Genomic DNA, 21770 nt, shown 5'->3' on the forward strand with positions numbered 1-21770 from the left:
TATTGAATATAAAACACTCGTGTGCAAAACATGTTTAAACTAACTACGTGCTTGTAAATATGGCGTACTTATACATTTTTTCAAACTTGTGCTCTCTCAGTCCCCCCTTTGATGACCTTTAGGGGTCATCATTACCATGACACTAAAAATGTAGAACCTTTTAAAGTGAAGACAGGGCAGTACCACTTCTTTTCATACTCTCTAATGCTTTCAGACTCTTATATTGAGTGTCCTGCATCGCTGTCAACTCTTCTTCCTGTTTCTTCATAGCTCTCTGTAACCTATTTGCTCTATACCATTGATACAAACGCACCAATCCCCACAAAGCGATTACACAAATCACTACTATGATGATGGGTTTCAATATGTACCAAACGATACCCTTTCCTAAGTTGGCAAACCAACTTCCAACTTTACCCATTCCATGACCTACTTTTTCCCACACATTTACCTTTGCCAGGTCCTCAATTTCGTAGTGTATGGCAGTGATGTTTTGTATATACTTCTCTAGAGGCTTTGAATTGTCTGGAATGTAAGTACAGCATTCCTGTACCTTCAAGGCCCTACAGACTCCTCCCTCTTTTGCTAACAGAACATCTAAAGCAAGTCGGTTCTGAAGAACCATTGCCCTAATCGATTGCATCTCCCCCTCTATCAGCATCAAGGATCTTGCAGTACTGGCAGACAGTCTATCTACGACTGTAGCTAACCTCCTGATCTTAATGTCATTCATTATCAATCCTAAGAAAGGGAATGCAGCACCTATTACATCTCCAACTACTTCTGCTGCACCCAGCCCTCGCTTCCATCTAGTTGATATTTCTTTCTTAGGCGTATCTAAATTCTCAACATGATATATTTTAGGGAAGACAACAGCCAGATAGCATGATCCGTACCAATTATCTGGTAACTTCACATAGGCATATCTTCCACATACAAAATATACATTTGGTATGGCTTGCATCCCTTTCATGAAGTTCTTAGAGTAGTACTCCAATTGAAAGGCATGTTCACAATTTACTTGTCCTACATAAACGTTTTCATAATAAGAGTAACTCCTGTGAATGCACAGTTTCCCCCGTTTCTCCTTATCCAAAGCAATTGGACCAATACTACCTTTTCGTTGTTGTGCCCTTTCCTCTTTGGTCCAATCTGTTTCCCCTTGTCCTGATGCCTTCAATACCTTCTGCTTCCTGTATCTAGTATCTACCTGAGCTATAAACTTTTTCTCAACTTCTGATATTTGACAAGTCAGATTGTTGATTCGAGCATGTGAAGTATCTAACGTTCTCCATGGAATAAACCATTTGTGTAACCTGTCTTCGCTTTTGTAGTAGTCCCATTTGTTCAAATGCTTGAAATTCGGAACCTCTGGCAATGTCGAGTCGAAATTCGAGAAGTAATACTCAAATCCGTCTCGTCCATAGAACATACTTAACAATAAACTGCACGTTATCCCATATGTCAACGGGAGATGATGGTATTTGATACCCTCCTCCACCGAAATTGGTAATTGCATACAGACATAACAATCCTTTACTTCCATGGCATCAACATATTCATAAAGCAACTTAGCATAAGCATTTGACTTGTAATTCCCCTGTGACTCATCCATGTGTAACCTTTTTACTTCTGCATCTAACAACGCTTTGTCTTTCTCATTGATGTTTCCCTTCTCCTTAATAATGGTAGTTCTCGGTGTTGACACTCCCTTATCCTCCTTAACTGTGGTTCCATCCCCTTCGTGTCCCGCTAGGAATGAAACAGTTACCACTAAAATTATAAGAGAAACCACTACTCCTAAAAATGTAACAGCTATACATTTTGCCCTGCGGTTCGGGTTGCCAGCCTCCATGTTCTCAAACAGTGTAGTTTTCGACTATCTTCCAGCATTCACTTCCTCTTCTTTTCAAACAAAGTCTTTCTCTCTTGCAATGTCTTTCTTGGAACACTTGGAAGCTTGACAATTTGTTTCCGCAAAACAGTTCAAAGTCCAGTAAAATAGACAACCCTAGCCCTTCTCCATCCGCTAAAAGGAAACCCCTACCAATTTTTTTCTTCTTCTACTCGGCGCTAGGTTATCTTGCAACAATTCACAATTTCTTTTCAACAGTCTTATTTTCGTCTGAAGTTATGTATGGTTCAAGGAGTGACACTACATCCTCATAGATGTCCATACGAAGAAACATTCCCTCAAGTTCTGGGCAATTCTTGCAACAACACGGGAATTCAACTGTCTCTAGGATTATTCTCCTTATTTCACTCTGGACCAGGGGACGAACAAAATGAAGAGTTAATGTCTTTTCAATCTCCACTCCTGGTACTATCAGTTCTACATCCACAGTTACAAAGGGGTCCGTTCTAATCAAGATCACTTTCTTCACCTTTCCAGTTCTGCGCCCCTTTGAAGACATTCACAATATGGTATTAGTCCACAACGATAAGCGCTCCTAGCATTTCTACTACTCGCTCAAGCATTTCCAAACGAAGAAGAGTTCCCTCCAATATTGGATATCGTGAACAGCAAACTGGAAACTCAACTGTCTCTAAAAGCAATTTTCTTATTCCACTCAGGAGAGCAGGATGAACGATGTTGAGTGTCAGCAACCTTTCGGTTTCCGCTCCTGGCAGTAGAAACTTTATTTGCACTGTGATGATCGGGTCAGTTCTGATCAGTTCCACTTCCCTGATCCTCCCTGTTCTGTGTCTCCCAGACATCTGCAACAAGGTAGGTCCAGTCGGGAGTAGAGTATCTTCTGCTAGGCACTCGCACCCTACTTGATCTTCTAAGACCCTCCTCGGCTTGATCCTGGATATCTTCTTCTGGATCTGAGTCTTCGGATATAGGAGTAAGCGTTTCTTCCTGGGCCGACCTCAAACTTAGCCTTCTTCTCCTTGTTGGCCAAGTGGCAGCTCCAAGCCTTATTCTCCTATTCCTTGTCCTCCCACTTGGTTCTTGATCGCTCCGATACGGATCTGAGTCTGAGTCGTATTCACTTCTGCTCTCTCCTTCAGTTGCGTCTTCTGTCTCACTGCCGTCCTGCCTTCGCTCTTCTTCTGAATCCGATGCGTTCCCAACTTCTTCCGACACCTCCTCAGCTGCCTCAATCCCTTCTTGCGACTCTTCTTCCACTTCCGGGCTTTCGTCTGGGATGGGAGCTGTTCCTTCTAGAGGTGCTGGAACTCTTCTAGTATGGGATGCATGGATCCAATTTGGCAGCCCCCCGCACTTCACCGCGGTGTTCGTTATCAGGATTACCTGAAAGGGCCCACGCCAGCGAACATCTAGGCAGTTCTTCCGGACGTGTTTTTTAACCAAAACCCAGTCCCCTGGGTTCAGGTCATGACACAGGTTCCTCGCTGCTGGAACTTCAGCCGCATGCACCTGAAGGGACACAGAATGGATGGCGTCAGACAGTCCTTTACAATAATCCAAGATCAGATCATCTGTAATATTCAATAGAGCAGTAGTTGGAACTGTAGGAAGTCTCATGGCCCTCCCCATCAGGATCTCGTGGGGAGAGAGACCTGTCCTCCTATCAGGTGTGCTGCGCATGCTCATGAGCACCAATGAAAGAGCATCTGGCCAACTCAAAGATGTGGATGCCACTACTTTAGCCAATCTATTCTTCAAAGTGCCATTCACTTGTTCCACAATTCCTGAAGCTTCTGGTCGATAACTACAATGCAGCTTTTGATCGATATTCAGAGTGGAGCACAACATCTTCACTATTTCGCTGTTAAAATGTTTTCCTCTGTCCGATTCCAAAGAGGCAGGCACCCCGAAGCGCGGTATCAACTCCCTGAGCAACAATTTAGCCACTGTGAGTGTATCGCACCTACGTGTAGGGTACGCTTCAACCCATCTGGAAAATACGCATACAATCACCAACACATACCGAAGGCGATTGACTCTTGGCATCTCGATGAAGTCTAGTTGCATTCTATTGAAAGGCCCCCCCGACCTCCCAATGTGACTCAGTGTGACTGGTGTTCGTTTGCCTACGTTCAGTTGTTGGCAGGTAACACATCGCTTACATACTGATTCTGCTGCTATTCTAAATTTAGGGCAATACCAAGTTTGCCTAAACACTCTCATCATAGCATCCCTTCCTAGATGTACTGGACCATGTATTTCTCTCGCCATGGGATTAGCTAATTCTTCAGGTAACACAGCTCTCCCATCTGCTGAAACCCAAAAATCCATTTCACTTCGCACACAGCCTGCTATTTCCCATGCCTTTTTCTCTGTTTCAGGTGCGTTCTCCTGCATTATCCTTAAATCCTCCCAAGTATCTACAGTTTCTAACATCATACTTAATTCAGTCTTTTCTTCTGCACCTTCTATTTCCACCTTTGAGAAAGAATAACTTTGTTCCGCACAATAGCGTGCGACTTCATCAGCATATCTATTACCTTGTGACACAAAATCTGTATTCTTAGTATGAGCTACACACTTCACTACTGCAATGTCAACAGGACCTTGTAATGCTTCTATCAGCAATCGCACAAATTCTCCATTTCGAATGGGCGAACCAGAGGAGGTCATGTAACCCCTCTGAGACCACAACTGCCCGAAATCATGAACCACACCGAAACCATATTGGCTGTCCGTGTAGATGGTGACTCTCTTTCCATTTCCTGCTATGCAGGCACGAGTTAGGGCAATAATCTCTGCTACCTGTGCGGAATGTACTCCTTCCAGGCAAGCGGCTTCCACAACTCCAGTAATGGTACAAACAGCATAAGCTGCTCTCAACCGACCAGTATCGTCTCTTAAACATGAGCCATCAACAAAGTAAATTTCATCGGGGTCAGACAACGGCTCATCCACAATATCTGGTCTGGGTTTCGTGCATAGTTCAGTCACATCAAGGCAATCGTGGTCTTCACATCCTTCGCCTTCTATTACAGTAGGTAATGGCATCAAAGTAGCAGGATTCAAGACAGAGCATCTCCTGAGAGTCACGTTTTCTGCGGCAAGTATAACTTGCTCATAACGCGTGAGCCTGCTATTGGTCAGATGCTGCGTCTTCGTCCTGGTCATTAACAATTCAACTGAATGCGGTACATACACCACCACTGGATGTCCCATTACAATACTTTCGCTCCTTTCAATGCTGACACCCGTTGCAGCAACGGATTTGAGACATCCGGGCAACGCTGCGGCTACTGGATCTAATGTAGCCGAAAAATATGCAACTGGTCTACGGGCATTTCCGTGGGTCTGTGCCAAGACTGACAAAGCACATCCCTCTCTCTCACAGCAATAGAGTGAAAATGACTTTTCATAATCTGGCATTCCCAGAGCCGGAGCACGACATAAATCGTCTCTCAGCTGTAAAAACGCCACCAGACATTCTTCATCCCATGGTACCGGATCACTCACCTCCTTGTGCGTCAGTTTCTGTAAGGGCTTTGCTTTCAGTGAAAAGTTAACTATCCACTGTCGGCAGTAACCCACCATTCCTAAGAACATTCTAACTTCTCTCTGTGTTGTAGGCGCATTCATTTTCATTATCGCCTCTATCCTCTCTGGGGACACCTTACGTTTCCCTTTTTCTAACCTGTGCCCTAGATACTGTACTTCTGTCAGACAATACTGTAACTTGCTCGGAGATACCTTATGTCCATTTTCAGCTAAATGATTCAGTAAGGCAATTGAATCTACTTTACAAGCTTCCTCTGTTTCTGACGCAACAAGTAGGTCATCTATGTACTGTACTAGAACCGAGTTCTGTGGCAGTACTAGATTCTCAAGATTCTTTTTCAACAACTGATTAAAGATGGATGGACTGTCTGTGAATCCTTGTGGGATTCGACACCATGTTAAAACGCGATCTTCCATTTTAAACGCAAAAAGGTACCTGCTCTCTTCATCCAATGGGATTGAAAAGAAAGCCTGGCAAAGATCTATCACTGTGAACCATTCTGCTTGACATGGTATTTGAAACAATATCACTGATGGATTCGGTACCACGGGACAACATGAAACGACTATGTTGTTAATCTTTCGTAAATCCTGAACTATCCTAAACTTCCCACTAGGTTTCTGCAAACCCATAATCGGGGAGTTACAAGGACTGCCCACGATTTCCTTCAGTATTCCCTGCTGTATCATTGACTCGATCACAGGCTTTATTCCCGCAATCGTTTCCTGGGACAATTTGTATTGAGGCGTTCTTGGAAACTCAACATTCGGTTTTACCAGAATTTTTACCGGTTCTACCCCTTTAATCAATCCTATATCTTCTCCTGTGAAATCCCACACCTCTGACGCCACTGCATCTCTTAAGTCTTGTGGAAGATCTTCTACAGTCAGAGTAGGATATAGTTCTACACAGAATTTTGAATTGGCCACCTTAAAGGTAGCATCATCGTCGGTAGTCTGTACCTCCACTCCTTGCGGGGTGCAGTATATGGTGCAGTTCAATTTGCACAACAAATCCCTTCCTAACAGACATACCGGACTCGAGTCACAAACCACAAACTGATGTTCGTTCATATGATTGCCTATTTTCACAGATACTGGTTCTGTCAACGGACTAGTCATTCTTTTATTTGCGACTCCTACCACCTGAATTGTTTCCCCTGACATTGGCAAGTCTGGAACCACCGCTGATCTCAGAGTCGAACGAGTAGCCCCAGTATCCACTAAGAACGTAGTGGGACACCCTGCCACTTCTGCCTCAACAAATGGCCCTCTCTGATCCACTTCTAGAACTGCCCCGAGGGTACAGTCCTCTTCACTGCTCACCCGTTGTCCTGTCAATGGATCAATGTAATAACATTTTTCTTCCTCAATAAACAGAGGCATTTGTTTAAAGACCTTTCCTCCAGCTGTTATCTTCGGTGGCTGTGGGAATTGGGCCCGTGGAGCCGAAGTCCCCCCTTTGGCCACCTTATTACTTGGGACTGTCACCTTTTGCACTGGGTCTTCTTGGACCTGCTCTTCTACTTCTAGCTCTCCGTTTTCAGGGTTAAAGGGACACTCGCGTCGCCAATGCCCCACCTGATGACACAGATGACACTTTGTCGTTTTCTTTAAAGTGGCAAAGTCTATCCTAGGTCTCTGCCCTTCTTCATTATCTTTGTTCTGACCATTTGGTTTTCGTCCCATCCCCTGCTTCTGCTGGCCACCCTTCCCAGCGGACTGCATTTGCACCACCATCAATTTCTCCTTTAGATTCTTGGCTTTAGAATCTATCTCGTCACTGCAGTACCTCGCATATCGTAAAATCTCATCTAGTGGTTTGTTCTGCCAACAGATTAAATGTTGCTGTATCATCAAACAAATATCAGGTCTCAACCCCAAGACAAACTTTGACACGAACTGCCCTATGTCTTTGGGATCCATTACATCTAGTCCACTGTATTGCTTGAATGTTTTCAACAATCTTTCATAAAACTCGTGAACTGTCTCCTTGGGTTCCTGCCTTGTTCGGTCTATTTTTACCCAATCTATATCCTGTGGTGGTACCTTATCTTTCAGCCATGCTATTACCCTTTCATACTTTCGCATGACAATCTCAGATGGTCCATTTGTTCGAGCATCCCTCAATGGTTCAGCATTTGGCCATTCGACACTAGTCTTACACGGGGTCCACAAATCAGATGGGACCACGATGTCAAACAACGTGTTCAAATCTATCCACAGTACTTTCGAGATTTTAACAAACCTCTCTACCTGCTTATACCACTCGACTGGATTGTCCCGCAACTTCGGAAATGAGTTGGTAAATGCAGCTAAATCTCCTCTACTCCAGGGCACATGTACGTAATTTCCGTTTGATATTTCTCGCAAAGGGAATGCCTCCATATGCATTGCCCTTCCCTCAGGAGTCATTACATTTGTACTTCTCCTAACCGTGCCCTTTTTCGACCACCTTTCTTCCCATTTATCCAATTCTCTCCACACTTTTATCCCAGCTATCAACTCCCTTATGTGAGTTTTCAAACCAGCAGTTCTCTTCTCATCTAGATCCTGGTCTGCGTACTGCAATCTGTGGTTGCTCTGCAATGCCCTTGTCCTAGACAAATCCACGGCATACTTGTCTGCCAAATCAGTCAGTTTTTCATGAAACGCTCTAGCTTTCCTAGTAATATCCTTTGCCATGAACAATAACTCATCCTGTTCATACAATTCTATCCTTTCCAAAGGCAATGTTCCATCTATTATCTCATCAACATCTGATTTTAAACTGGTAACATCAAGCCTTTTTGCCTTTATTTCAGCTTTCAAGACACTCAATTTAGCTCCTCCATCCGCATCTCTCCCATCCCAGCTCCGAGATCTACGTTTAGGTATTGGTGAATTATAGGGAGTCCTCCCCTGTTCCCATCTCTCTAAGTCCCATGCCTTTCCATCTTCTCGGGGTGGGTGGTGAAACACTCCTTCATGCCTCCCAGCCCTTCTCTCCCCCTCCGGGCTAGTTTCACGGGATGCAGGGTAAGATGTTCCCTTACTCCCTCTTTCTTCCCTACTTCCCTGTGATTCCTGATTATTCGAGGCGTGGCGGGACCTATCGCTGTTCTCCTTTCTCCAATGTTGAACGTCTTCCCCAAGTGTATGATGAAGGCACCTAAACCTATTCTGAAAAGCCCGTACCGCCTCATCTCCTCCGTTCCCCCAGAGACGGGACATTTCCTCACATTCTACAATCCTAGTATTTTGTTCCGGCTGTTCTCTCTGATTTGTAGGACATGCATCCCCTCTATTCTCTTGACTTTGGCCTTCCCGGCTCTGACTACTCTCGCTGGCCCCACAATGAGATACTGTCCCGTTACCCCTGCTTTCCCACTCTGGTTCCGTTCTTGTCCTGTTACTCGGAGATACTATGGACCCGTCCCATTCCCTCAAATCAGCTCTTAACTCTGAAAAAGATCTTGGCCGCGGTCCCCTTAGATCCATTGGTCCTCTCGGACCTCCCTGTTCTGAATTGGGACCGACAGTTGTGTCTAATGGGGTATTCCATGTTACTGATCCTGGTAATTGTTTCCATGCATTCGTCACATTATTCCTCCTTTCCATCTCAATCCTTTCCCTATCCAATTGCCTTTGTTGTTCCCCTCTATCTCTCTCAGAATTATAGATCGAAACTATGGGTCCTATGGTAACAGGCACTTGAAGAGCGTCTGGCAATCCCACAGACTCAACCCTTTCTGTGGTTGGCATTTTCTGCACCACAAACCTTCCCACTACACTCTGTACAGTGTTGTTTGGAGGTGTTTCTCCGCCTTTGCTAGGTGTCCATTCCGATATAGGGAGTGGTGTATATCCCTCTATCTCATTCCCATCTTCCCTTGCGAGCCCTCTATCTTCTATCAATCCCACTCTCGGAGGTGGTCTATCCATTAACAATCTGTTTATCAGATTGTCCTCCGACTCGCTTTCCTCGTCTTCTTCCATGAGGTTTCCTCCTCCTGACACCTCCCTCATCGGATACATTTTCTCCACCTCAATAGTCTGTACCCTCCAACGCTTTTCCTCCTCATCCCATTTGGAATCTCGCACTGCCCTTACCGATCGCGTCAGCCTTTGTTGACGCCTGTTCAAATATCGGTCGTGTGCAGCCTTAATCCATGCATTAAGAGCCTCAAACTGTGTTGGTCTAGGTGAGGGTTTCAATGAGGACATGGTTGCTTTTAGCCGATGTAACACCTCTAACTTAAACGTTCCATACTTCGGGAACTGCATTTCCTCATTTCCTTCCGTAAGCTTATTCCAAGCCCCAATCCACAATATCGTATGCAGCCCAACATTCGTTGCCATGTAATGAGCTGGCGTACCCTCTGGGGGAGCCTCTTCCCCGTAATAATGTTCACTTCGTTTACGTTTAAAAATCCCTTTCAAACACTTAAAACACTTCATGATTTCTCTTTTCTCCGCGTTTGTTTACTTCCTGATGATATTCCACCAATCCCGGCGCCGTTCTCACTAACTGGCCTATCCGTACGCGACTTTCCTCCGACGTCACTCTAGCCGCCCAACCAGAGCGCGGCTCTAGCTAACGTCACACCAACCGCTCAATCACAGCGCGGCTCTAGCCGACGTCACCCGTCCCCCTTCGCAGCAGTTCCCCTCCTTTCTCAGCTCGTCTCCTCGGTCATGCACGCATCCCATTCATACTCTGAAAAATGATTACTTCCGTCCAAGCGATCACCTTTCTTTGACTGTACGCCCACAGTCTTTCTGTAGTTGTCACCCTAACTTGGCGAAATGTCTTTCCGTTTACTTCCAGACAATCGCCTTCTCCGATAGGTTACTCACACGCAGTAACTTTCGACCAGCGTCCGTTACTCATACACTCACTCTTACACTCCCCCTATCTTGGATCCACGGCGGTCAATGGTACCTCGTGACCTCCGTACTATGGTCGACAACTACCCTGGATGTTCGATACACCCAAAACCACTTAAGCTCTGGCCTGAACTTAAGATTTCACCAGTTCACCCGTTTACCAGGTTACCAGTTTACCAGGTTGCGCGCGCTCACAACCTTCTCTCTTTCACACTACAGGCATTCAACTCCGCAAGACATTACAATACAAATACAACACAAAACACCGCAATCTATTCACGCATGACCCTTTTTATACTCACTCTCCGATACTGCTGCTTTTCTCGCACCGTCTGCACCTCTCGGCACACGATTCTTCCGCTGCTCGTCTCTCGACGTCTCGGGCCTTGGGGTAAACTAACCTCTCTAGATTACCTTCCTCAAGAAGATAACCATCCTCACTCTGCTACCAACTGCTAACGCGGGATTACTGGTTACTAATTATCTTACCAAATCCCATTTCCTGTCGACTGAATCGTTGGTACCTGTCTTGAGTAAAAGGTAATCTCGCAGTAAACAATCAATTTAAGAACTTACACCACTCTAAATGACCACTGACCAAAATTAAGTTTTAAAGATTTAATATAAAGTCAAAGATAACTGAAGATACAAACTTCTCAAAATGAGATTAAGAAGGTAGATCGGAATCACTATGAACATGAACTTTTTGAATAGTCTGAGTCTGAAGAACAAAATAATAAGTACAAGTTCGAAAACCATCAGGGTTGCTAAAATGGATACAAGTTGCAACCTCAAAGTCATTACAGAAAAGAAAATTAAGGTTAGTCTGTCCCTACACTACACTAAATGACATCCCTACTTAACAAGATCTTTACCCTCTAGGTGTCAGCCGTGGTGACTTCCTAAGAAGATCACGCACTTCTCTTTGTCTCTTCTCTGATAATAGGTCTCTCCTGATCAGCCTATCTGCCTACCCATCCGCTTCCTTAGGCTCCCAAAATCATCTTCTCTGCTCTCCTCCCGGGTCACTTTCCCTAATACCAAATCACATTTCCAATAGAAACGCCCCTTGGGACGCCCCTCACGTGGTACATCTTTCCGCGGCAAACTCCATGATGGTACTCTTGAAGACCCTCGTTAAAGTTGGCCTTGGTTCCCAGGCAGCTTCTTCAGTGCGCTGATACCCCCTGAAATTCCTGGAAACTCCTACAGGCCTGCGCAAGGCGCCACTGAACAAAGTCCCTTTCATTCGAGCTGATTAGGACCCTCGCACCTGCATACAGCTCGTCCTGCAGTGGGCCTCAAATTCCAGACTTCACCATATCTTAGGCCATAAAACACTCTCAGAGCTCCATACTGGACACCTCACGACCTCTCCTCTAACGAGCACATGACGATTTAAACTACATGACATTATCTGTTCTGGCTTACTTGATTTACATGCAGCAGGTTCCTGCACTCTTAAAACGTTAACTTGATTTAAACAGCAAACATTCTTAACTAGCATACGTTTCTAAAATAACACATCTATAAAGCATATACTTTTAACCCTAAGTTCAATAGTACATTTTGAAAGAACCATGTCAACTTTATCTCACATCATTTTAGCAGCACGTTCAGGTTTGCTGTGAATTGCCCTAAGGCCTACACAAAATACTGGAATCCAAAGTTACATTTAATTCGGACATGACTCTTTTAACATGAGAGAACCATGAGGTTTTCACATATACTCCAACATTTCTACATTTAATCTCACACCGTTATAATTATGGTTACTCTACTTAACATTCTATACATTTCGCTATTGAATATAAAACACTCGTGTGCAAAACATGTTTAAACTAACTACGTGCTTGTAAATATGGCGTACTTATACATTTTTTCAAACTTGTGCTCTCTCATTATCATGACTATTAAAAACTACAGTCCTAATGGAACAGATTTGATAATTCTGCTATATCATGTGCTCTGTCTATTGAACACCACATACATTTGCCAGTTCTGACACAGTCTAGGAGAAACTTATGATTATTTGTAATTAGCACATAGTAAGAATTTCCTAAAAAATGAAACATAGTCACCTAAGGCAGACGAGGTGGCCGAGTGGTTAAGGCGATGGACTGCTAATCCATTGTGCTCTGCATGCGTGGGTTTGAATCCCACCTTCGTCGGAACGCCATCAGACACTCTTTTGAAGGTGGGCATGTCTCGTAGTACAATTACACTCTCTTTCAAGACACAGCCATAATCCAATAGAAGGGCCCAACTGACTATTCCATTTTGGCAATTATGTCAAATTAAGGGAAGTGTTTTGTGCTTAATTGAAATTAGATCTTTCATGAAGTGTCCAGAGGATTGCCTTTCCCTCACTCCTGGCCTTCTAACCAGTTTGGATAGATAGACTGATAAGAAAGCAGCTCTTACTCCTAAAGTTTCCGCCATCTCAAGTGTATGACTGTTGACATATGTCTGCCCCACAGAGACAGATCACTTCTAATAAGTGAGTTCTCTATCTGTCACTGATTGCGGACATCCTAACTAGAGCTATCAGTATCGTCATAAATGTGAATACTCTTATGTTCTCAAATAAAAATGGAGTTTTTCCTACTTCCAAGAAAAGTGTCTTAAGCATGCTCTTCAATTTGTGCACGCATGTAGACATTCAAATGCAACTGCATTTCCATACAGAGTCTCAAAATCATAGATATCTTCATACCGCAGTAAGAATACATGAAGCGATTTACATACTCTAGGCAGGCTGGCCTTGTAGCTCAGTGGCAGAGCACTGATCTTGTAAACCAGGGGTCATGAGTTCAAGCCTCATCAGGGCCGTTTTATATGTGAGTTTCTGTATGTTGTTTCCTAGTCATTCTTTCTAGGAGTCACACCTGGTCTTAAGTTTGCTTATTGACAAGCTTCCCTTTCCTGCTTTCATTGTATCAAGAAGACTTCATGAAAACCATTGAACCATAAACTATTGCCTCACCCCTTCCGATCGCCTGACGAACACCTGACAAACGCCATTCTCACCCCGCCGGGCAAAGCCAAATAAGCCATGCATATTTGAAGTTCCTTTGAAAGTCAGAGCGAGGACTATGACCTCTGTTCCGACTGAGTCTGCATCCACAGAAAGGATGAAATAAGGATCTAGAAATTTCACCAAGGAGATGTGAACTTCATCCCCCTTAAAATACTTTTCCTCCCAGATGCCCCGGCTCTTAGTCAAATGAGGTTAATCTTCAAAACCCCACCCCCACTAACCATAAATATCCGACACTCCTGCTGTCCATTCAAATGATACAAGGTATCTTGTACATAGAGAGAATGTGAGAAAAAGCAGAATCGCTTCATAGATTTGGTGACCTTGGAAGGGTCGGCTAGATAAAGAAGTGAACCTGATTTCGGGAAAAGGAGTATCGTGATGGGGATGAGGAAAAGAGAACATGGACCACATTCACAAGTTAGAGAAATAAATGTAATAGGTTGAATGGTTTTAAAAAGTTAACTTTGAGCATGAATTGTGTTTTTTAAACTGCAAAGAATTAAAAAATCAATGTGGGATTGGAGGCACAATCTGAGCAGAAAGCACCATAAGCTGCTATGGTGCAACTCTTATGTTGACTAGAAACATTAATATGATGACGCTCTTCTTTTGATATGTCTTTCAGTTAAATTGTATTGTAAGTAGCTGATACAGCACTGTTTGCAGCTCCTCAGTATATGGTTATCCCGTGACAACAATGTTTTCATCATATTTATTATTCTACAAATGTATTTTCAAATGCACTGATGTGGTGTTTGCATGCTATGCAAGACGGCACATCATGGAATGTTTATAAGGAGCATCGAATAGGATTGTGATATTTGCACCTGGAAGAGTCGGACACGCAGATCCTGAAAAGAAGTAAAGACTCTCTAGCAAGGGCCGTCTTTACCCTGAGTTTAATCTTTACTTTTAGTGAAATGGTTTATGAAAAACCAGCAGGCTGCTCCAGGTGAGGCTCGAACTCACAACCTCGGCATGCCTCAATGCAAGTACTGCTGTATACGTACCGCGCGCTAACTGATTGCGCCACTGGAGCTCACTGTTCTCATATCTCCCCAGTTGAGCCATCTAGAGCTGACCAAGTAGATACTGGCACTGCTTCCTTATTCACTGTGCAAGATCGACTCACATGCTAGCATGTTATCATGACTATTAAAAACTACAGTCCTAATGGAACAGATTTGATAATTCTGCTATATCATGTGCTCTGTCTATTGAACACCACATACATTTGCCAGTTCTGACACAGTCTAGGAGAAACGTATGATTATTTGTAATTAGCACATAGTAAGAATTTCCTAAAAAATGAAACATAGTCACCTAAGGCAGATGAGGTGGCCGAGTGGTTAAGGCGATGGACTGCTAATCCATTGTGCTCTGCACGCGTGGGTTCGAATCCCACCTTCGTCGGAACGCCATCAGACACTCTTTTGAAGGTGGGCATGTCTCGTAGTACAATTACACTCTCTTTCAAGACAGAGCCATAATCCACTAGAAGGGCGCAACTGACTATTCCATTTTGGCAATTATGTTATGTTATGTTATGTTACATTTTATTTTTATAGCGCACAGCGACTCAAAAAGAGTATCCTGGCGCTTTCACAGCGAGACCTACAGTAGGTAACACAACACGACAACAAAGCAAAACAGAGATGTGATAAACCAAAAAAGAAACCTATAAAGTAAACAGCCAGGTTTTAAGACCTTTCCTGAAAGCCAGTAAACTCGAGGCACCACGAAGTGTCAATGGCAGAGCATTCCACAGCTGGGGGGCACGCAGACCAAAGGAGCGACCCCCAATGCGGGCTTTTTGAATACGCGGTACAACTGCCAGAAACTGTGACTCTGATCTAAGTGCCCGTGCCGGTTGATAAAAGGACACTCTCCTTTGGAGGTACTTCGCACCTCCAGAGTGTAGGGCCTTATAGGTCAGAGTCAGCGTCTTAAAGATAATGCGCTTACGAATAGGCAGCCAGTGCGAGGCCTGCAAGAGGCATGACGCCCTAGCTCGCCTATTAAGACCATAGATGGCTCTCGCCGCCGCATTTTGCGTCACCTGAAGGCGCTGTAGCAGATACTCCGGCAGGCCCAGGTATAGGACGTTGGCATAGTCCAACCTGGACCCGATCAGAGCCTGCACAGTCAGTTTCCGGTGTTCTTCCGATAACAGGGGTAGAAACTTCCTTAATACCTTCAGGAGACCAAAGCAGGTGCCCGTCACCCCCAGAATCTGGGCTCTCATTGACAGACCCTTGTCCATCTTGACACCCAGATTCTTGGCCACTGCAGATGGAGCAGAAGGGGGAGACATGCCTATAGGCCACCAGTCATGCCAGTCAGGCTCAGACGTACACCCGAAGAAGAGCACCTCAGATTTCTCGGGGTTGCACTTGAGGCCACCCAGATTAAACCATCTGAAGACAGCCCCAAGGCACTCCCGGATGCTCTCCCCATTAAAATCTCCTCCCCTCTCACAGGAGAAGAGGAGCTGAGTGTCGTCAGCGTAGGACACGATCCGGGCCCCGCAAGACTCCGCCAGAGCCGCCAAAGGGGTCATGAAGATGTTAAATAGGGTCGGGCTCAAAATAGAGCCCTGAGGGACCCCAACACCCAGAGGCGGCATCACAGCAGAATCCGGCGTGGTCCAGACCGTTTGTCGGCGGTCGGCTAGAAATGAAGAAAACCAGCTGAGCACCGTCCCCCTGAGGCCTATCTCGAAAAGTCTCGAGAGCAGGCGTTCATGGGGGACGGTGTCAAATGCCGCCGACAGGTCCAACATGACCAGCATGGCCCTGCCTCCGGAGTCCAAAACTCCTTTGATGTCTTCTGACACCTCCAGAAGTGCGGTCTCGGTACTGAGACTAGGGCGGAAGCCTGACTGGGACGGATGCAAAAGCTCATGCCCTTCCAAAAAATTGGAGAGCACCATTTGAATGTGCTTCTCCAAGATTTTCATCAAGGCAGGCAGGAGTGAAATTGGTCGATAATTGACCAATGCCTCCGGATCAAGACCAGGCTTTTTCAATAAGGGGATCACCATAGCCTGCTTCCAGGCTAATGGGACCAAACCCTGGCTCAATGAAAGGTTGAGCAGCGGGTTGACCAGAGGATTTAGGACTTCCGCCATTCTCGCAAGAAACTTTGCCGGACAAGGGTCCAAGGGCGAGCCAGATTTAAGAGCGCACAAGAGTCCTAACGACTCAGCGGCCGACAGGGGAGGAAAAGCTGCCAGCAGTGGACCAGATGAGGCGGCAAGGTGGAGGTCCTCCCTTATCCAGGTTGCACCCGCAGGCGCCACCAGGTGAAGGGAATCCTGGATAAGCCTGATCTTGTCCGTGAAGAACTTGGCAAGGTCCGCCGCCCAAGACTTAGGGGGCATATCATGGACGACATTCGAGCGAGGGGCTGTAAATTCCCTCACTATGGAAAAGATTTCCTTGCAGGAGTTAGCGGCAGCCTCAATTCTCCCAGCAAGGTAAACCCTTTTTCCAGCACGAATGTCCCGTTGGTAGGCCTTCACCGCAGATCTATACAACAGTTTAGCCTCCGGATCGTAATGGGCACGCCAAGCTCTTTCCGCCGCCCTACAGGACTGCCGGGCCGACGCCAGTGTCGCCGTAAACCACGGGGCCGAAACCCGTTTCATCGTGGAACGGGGGGCGATCACTGGGGCAAGATCATTAAGTCTATCCATTAACCAGCCCTGCAGGGCTTCCAGGTCCTTCTCAAGATCCCCCGTGCACAAGCAAGGGTGCTCAAGCGCCGCCTGCGCTAGCATTGCTGGTGTTACCGAGTGGTAGGCCCGATGGGCGCGTCGCTGTTGCTGAGACCCCAAATTGACAGGTCTCATCACACCCTTGACCAAAAATTTGGCCAACCAATGATCGGACCACAACACCGGAATTATCTCCTTCACCTCAAGGGGGGAGGTCGAAAAAACCTGATCCAGGGTGTGCCCCTTCACATGGGTAGGCCCCACGAGAAATGGCGTTAAACCCAAGGGGGCGGTGGCCTCCAGGAGTTTGATGGTATCCGGGTCTGATGGTATATCCATATGAAGGTTAAAATCTCCGGCAACAATACACTGAGCAGCTTTCAACGCCAGCCCAGATAGGACAGACTCCAAATCTTCGAGAAAAGTGCCCAAAGGGCCAGGTGGTCTGTACACCAACAAGCCCTTAAGGAAAGTGTTTTGTGCTTAACCGCATCGCTGAGGCACGAATTCCCCGCCCATGCTGACTCCACCTTGCGCGGGCGGAGTCATGACGGAACGGTTCCGTCATCCGCACAGCTCAGCCGAGGCTGATGACGGAACCGTTCCGTCATCAGCATCGAAGGGGTTAATTGAAATTAGATCTTTCATGAAGTGTCCAGAGGATTGCCTTTCCCTCACTCCTGGCCTTCTAACCAGTTTGGATAGATAGACTGATAAGAAAGCAGCTCTTACTCCTAAAGTTTCAGCCATCTCAAGTGTATGACTGTTGACATATGTCTGCCCCACAGAGACAGATCACTTCTAATAAGTGAGTTCTCTATCTGTCACTGATTGCGGACATACTAACTAGAGCTATCAGTATGGTCATAAATGTGAATACTCTTATGTTCTCAAATCAAAATGGAGTTTTTCCTACTTCCAAGAAAAGTGTCTTAAGCATGCTCTTCAATTTGTGCACGCATGTAGACATTCAAATGCAACTGCATTTCCATACAGAGTCTCAAAATCATAGATATCTTCATACCGCAGTAAGAATACATGAAGCGATTTACATACTCTAGGCCTTGTAGCTCAGTGGCAGAGCACTGATCTTGTAAACCAGGGGTCATGAGTTCAAGCCTCATCAGGGCCTTTTTATATGTGAGTTTCTGTATGTTGTTTCCTAGTCATTCTTTCTAGGAGTCACACCTGGTCTTAAGTTTGCTTATTGACAAGCTTCCCTTTCCTGCTATCATCGTATCAAGAAGACTTCATGAAAACCATTGAACCATAAACTATTGCCTCACCCCTTCCGATCGCCTGACGAACACCTGACAAATGCCATTCTCACCCCGCCGGGCAAAGCCAAATAAGCCATGCATATTTGAAGTTCCTTTGAAAGTCAGAGCGAGGACTATGACCTCTGTTCCGACTGAGTCTGCATCCACAGAAAGGATGAAATAAGGATCTAGAAATTTCACCAAGGAGATGTGAACTTCATCCCCCTTAAAATACTTTTCCTCCCAGATGCCCCGGCTCTTAGTCAAATGAGGTTAATCTTCAAAACCCCACCCCCACTAACCATAAATATCCGACACTCCTGCTGTCCATTCAAATGATACAAGGTATCTTGTACATAGAGAGAATGTGAGAAAAAGCAGAATCGCTTCATAGATTTGGTGACCTTGGAAGGGTCGGCTAGATAAAGAAGTGAACCTGATTTCGGAAAAAGGAGTATCGTGATGGGGATGAGGAAAAGAGAACATGGACCACATTCACAAGTTAGAGAAATAAATGTAATAGGTTGAATGGTTTTAAAAAGTTAACTTTGAGCATGAATTGTGTTTTATAAACTGCAAAGAATTAAAAAATCAATGTGGGATTGGAGGCACAATCTGAGCAGAAAGCACCATAAGCTGCTATGGTGCAACTCTTATGTTGACTAGAAACATTAATATGATGACGCTCTTCTTTTGATATGTCTTTCAGTTAAATTGTATTGTAAGTAGCTGATACAGCACTGTTTGCAGCTCCTCAGTATATGGTTATCCCGTGACAACAATGTTGTCATCATATTTATTATTCTACAAATGTATTTTTAAATGCACTGATGTGGTGTTTGCATGCTATGCAAGACGGCACATCATGGAATGTTTATAAGGAGCATCGAATAGGATTGTGATATTTGCACCTGGAAGAGTCGGACACGCAGATCCTGAAAAGAAGTAAAGACTCTCTAGCAAGGGCCGTCTTTACCCTGAGTTTAATCTTTACTTTTAGTGAAATGGTTTATGAAAAACCAGCAGGCTGCTCCAGGTGAGGCTCGAACTCACAACCTCGGCATGCCTCAATGCAAGTACTGCTGTATACGTACCGCGCGCTAACTGATTGCGCCACTGGAGCTCACTGTTCTCATATCTCCCCAGTTGAGCCATCTAGAGCTGACCAAGTAGATACTGGCACTGCTTCCTTATTCACTGTGCAAGATCGACTCACATGCTAGCATGTTATCATGACTATTAAAAACTACAGTCCTAATGGAACAGATTTGATAATTCTGCTATATCATGTGCTCTGTCTATTGAACACCACATACATTTGCCAGTTCTGACACAGTCTAGGAGAAACTTATGATTATTTGTAATTAGCACATAGTAAGAATTTCCTAACAAATGAAACATAGTCACCTAAGGCAGACGAGGTGGCCGAGTGGTTAAGGCGATGGACTGCTAATCCATTGTGCTCTGCACGCGTGGGTTCGAATCCCACCTTCGTCGGAACGCCATCAGACACTCTTTTGAAGGTGGGCATGTCTCGTAGTACAATTACACTCTCTTTCAAGACAGAGCCATAATCCACTAGAAGGGCGCAACTGACTATTCCATTTTGGCAATTATGTCAAATTAAGGAAAGTGTTTTGTGCTTAACCGCATCGCTGAGGCACGAATTCCCCGCCCATGCTGACTCCACCTTGCGCGGGCGGAGTCATGACGGAACGGTTCCGTCATCCGCACAGCTCAGCCGAGGCTGATGACGGAACCGTTCCGTCATCAGCATCGAAGGGGTTAATTGAAATTAGATCTTTCATGAAGTGTCCAGAGGATTGCCTTTCCCTCACTCCTGGCCTTCTAACCAGTTTGGATAGATAGACTGATAAGAAAGCAGCTCTTACTCCTAAAGTTTCAGCCATCTCAAGTGTATGACTGTTGACATATGTCTGCCCCACAGAGACAGATCACTTCTAATAAGTGAGTTCTCTATCTGTCACTGATTGCGGACATACTAACTAGAGCTATCAGTATGGTCATAAATGTGAATACTCTTATGTTCTCAAATCAAAATGGAGTTTTTCCTACTTCCAAGAAAAGTGTCTTAAGCATGCTCTTCAAATTGTGCACGCATGTAGACATTCAAATGCAACTTCAGTTCCATACAGAGTCTCAAAATCATAGATATCTTCATACCGCAGTAAGAATACATGAATCGATTTACATACTGCAGGCAGGCTGGCCTTGTAGCTCAGTGGCAGAGCACTGGTCTTGTAAACCAGGGGTCATGAGTTCAAGCCTCATCAGGGCCTTTTTATATGTGAGTTTCTGTATGTTGTTTCCAAGTCATTCTTTCTAGGAGTCACACCTTGTCTTAAGTTTGCTTATTGACAAGCTTCCCTTTCCTGCTTTCATTGTATCAAGAAGACTTCATGAACACCATTGAACCATAAACTATTGCCTCACCCCTTCCGATCGCCTGACAAACGCCATTCTCACCCCGCCGGGCAAAGCCAAATAAGCCATGCATATTTGAAGTTCCTTTGAAAGTCAGAGCGAGGACTATGACCTCTGTTCCGACTGAGTCTGCATCCACAGAAAGGATGAAATAAGGATCTAGAAATTTCACCAAGGAGATGTGAACTTTATCCCCCTTAAAATACTTTTCCTCCCAGATGCCCCGGCTCTTAGTCAAAAGAGGTTAATCTTCAAAACCCCACCCCCACTAACCATAAATATCCGACTCTCCTGCTGTCCATTCAAATGATACAAGGTATCTTGTAGGTAGAGAGAATGTGAGAAAAAGCAGAATCGCTTCATAGATTTGGTGACCTTGGAAGGGTCGGCTGGATAAAGAAGTGAACCTGATTTCGGGAAAAGGAGTATCGTGATGGGGATGAGGAAAAGAGAACATGGACCACATTCACAAGTTAGAGCAATAAATGTAATAGGTTGAATGGTTTTAAAAAGTTAACTTTGAGCATGAATTGTGTTTTTTAAACTGCAAAGAATTAAAAAATCAATGTGGGATTGGAGGCACAATCTGAGCAGAAAGCACCATAAGCTGCTATGGTGCAACTCTTATGTTGACTAGAAACATTAATATGATGACGCTCTTCTTTTGATATGTCTTTCAGTTAAATTGTATTGTAAGTAGCTGATACAGCACTGTTTGCAGCTCCTCAGTATATGGTTATCCCGTGACAACAATGTTTTCATCATATTTATTATTCTACAAATGTATTTTTAAATGCACTGATGTGGTGTTTGCATGCTATGCAAGACGGCACATCATGGAATGTTTATAAGGAGCATCGAATAGGATTGTGATATTTGCACCTGGAAGAGTCGGACACGCAGATCCTGAAAAGAAGTAAAGACTCTCTAGCAAGGGCCGTCTTTACCCTGAGTTTAATCTTTACTTTTAGTGAAATGGTTTATGAAAAACCAGTAAGCTGCTCC

General features: G+C 44.8%; 8 non-coding genes across 8 annotated transcripts; 6 read left to right on the forward strand and 2 right to left on the reverse strand.

The window, feature by feature from the left end:
• The first annotated feature begins 12389 nt into the window (after positions 1-12389).
• TRNAS-GCU (transfer RNA serine (anticodon GCU)) lies at positions 12390-12471 on the forward strand. The gene has a single exon. It is a non-coding gene; the product is annotated as a tRNA-Ser (tRNA).
• Positions 12472-13060: 589 nt separating this feature from the next.
• TRNAT-UGU (transfer RNA threonine (anticodon UGU)) lies at positions 13061-13132 on the forward strand. Its single transcript has one exon. It is a non-coding gene; the product is annotated as a tRNA-Thr (tRNA).
• A 1155-nt stretch (positions 13133-14287) lies between these two features.
• TRNAI-UAU (transfer RNA isoleucine (anticodon UAU)) lies at positions 14288-14382 on the reverse strand. Its single transcript has 2 exons — positions 14345-14382; positions 14288-14323 (listed from the first exon to the last, which is right to left on the reverse strand). It is a non-coding gene; the product is annotated as a tRNA-Ile (tRNA).
• Positions 14383-14674: 292 nt separating this feature from the next.
• TRNAS-GCU (transfer RNA serine (anticodon GCU)) lies at positions 14675-14756 on the forward strand. The gene has a single exon. It is a non-coding gene; the product is annotated as a tRNA-Ser (tRNA).
• Positions 14757-18121: 3365 nt separating this feature from the next.
• TRNAT-UGU (transfer RNA threonine (anticodon UGU)) lies at positions 18122-18193 on the forward strand. The gene has a single exon. It is a non-coding gene; the product is annotated as a tRNA-Thr (tRNA).
• A 1155-nt stretch (positions 18194-19348) lies between these two features.
• Positions 19349-19443, reverse strand: TRNAI-UAU (transfer RNA isoleucine (anticodon UAU)). Its single transcript has 2 exons — positions 19406-19443; positions 19349-19384 (listed from the first exon to the last, which is right to left on the reverse strand). It is a non-coding gene; the product is annotated as a tRNA-Ile (tRNA).
• Positions 19444-19735: 292 nt separating this feature from the next.
• Positions 19736-19817, forward strand: TRNAS-GCU (transfer RNA serine (anticodon GCU)). Its single transcript has one exon. It is a non-coding gene; the product is annotated as a tRNA-Ser (tRNA).
• Positions 19818-20548: 731 nt separating this feature from the next.
• Positions 20549-20620, forward strand: TRNAT-UGU (transfer RNA threonine (anticodon UGU)). Its single transcript has one exon. It is a non-coding gene; the product is annotated as a tRNA-Thr (tRNA).
• Positions 20621-21770: the final 1150 nt, after the last annotated feature.

The sequence above is a fragment of the Lissotriton helveticus genome, chromosome 5_1, assembly GCF_964261635.1.
Source record: "Lissotriton helveticus chromosome 5_1, aLisHel1.1, whole genome shotgun sequence".
In the NCBI taxonomy this organism is placed as follows: domain Eukaryota; kingdom Metazoa; phylum Chordata; class Amphibia; order Caudata; family Salamandridae; genus Lissotriton; species Lissotriton helveticus.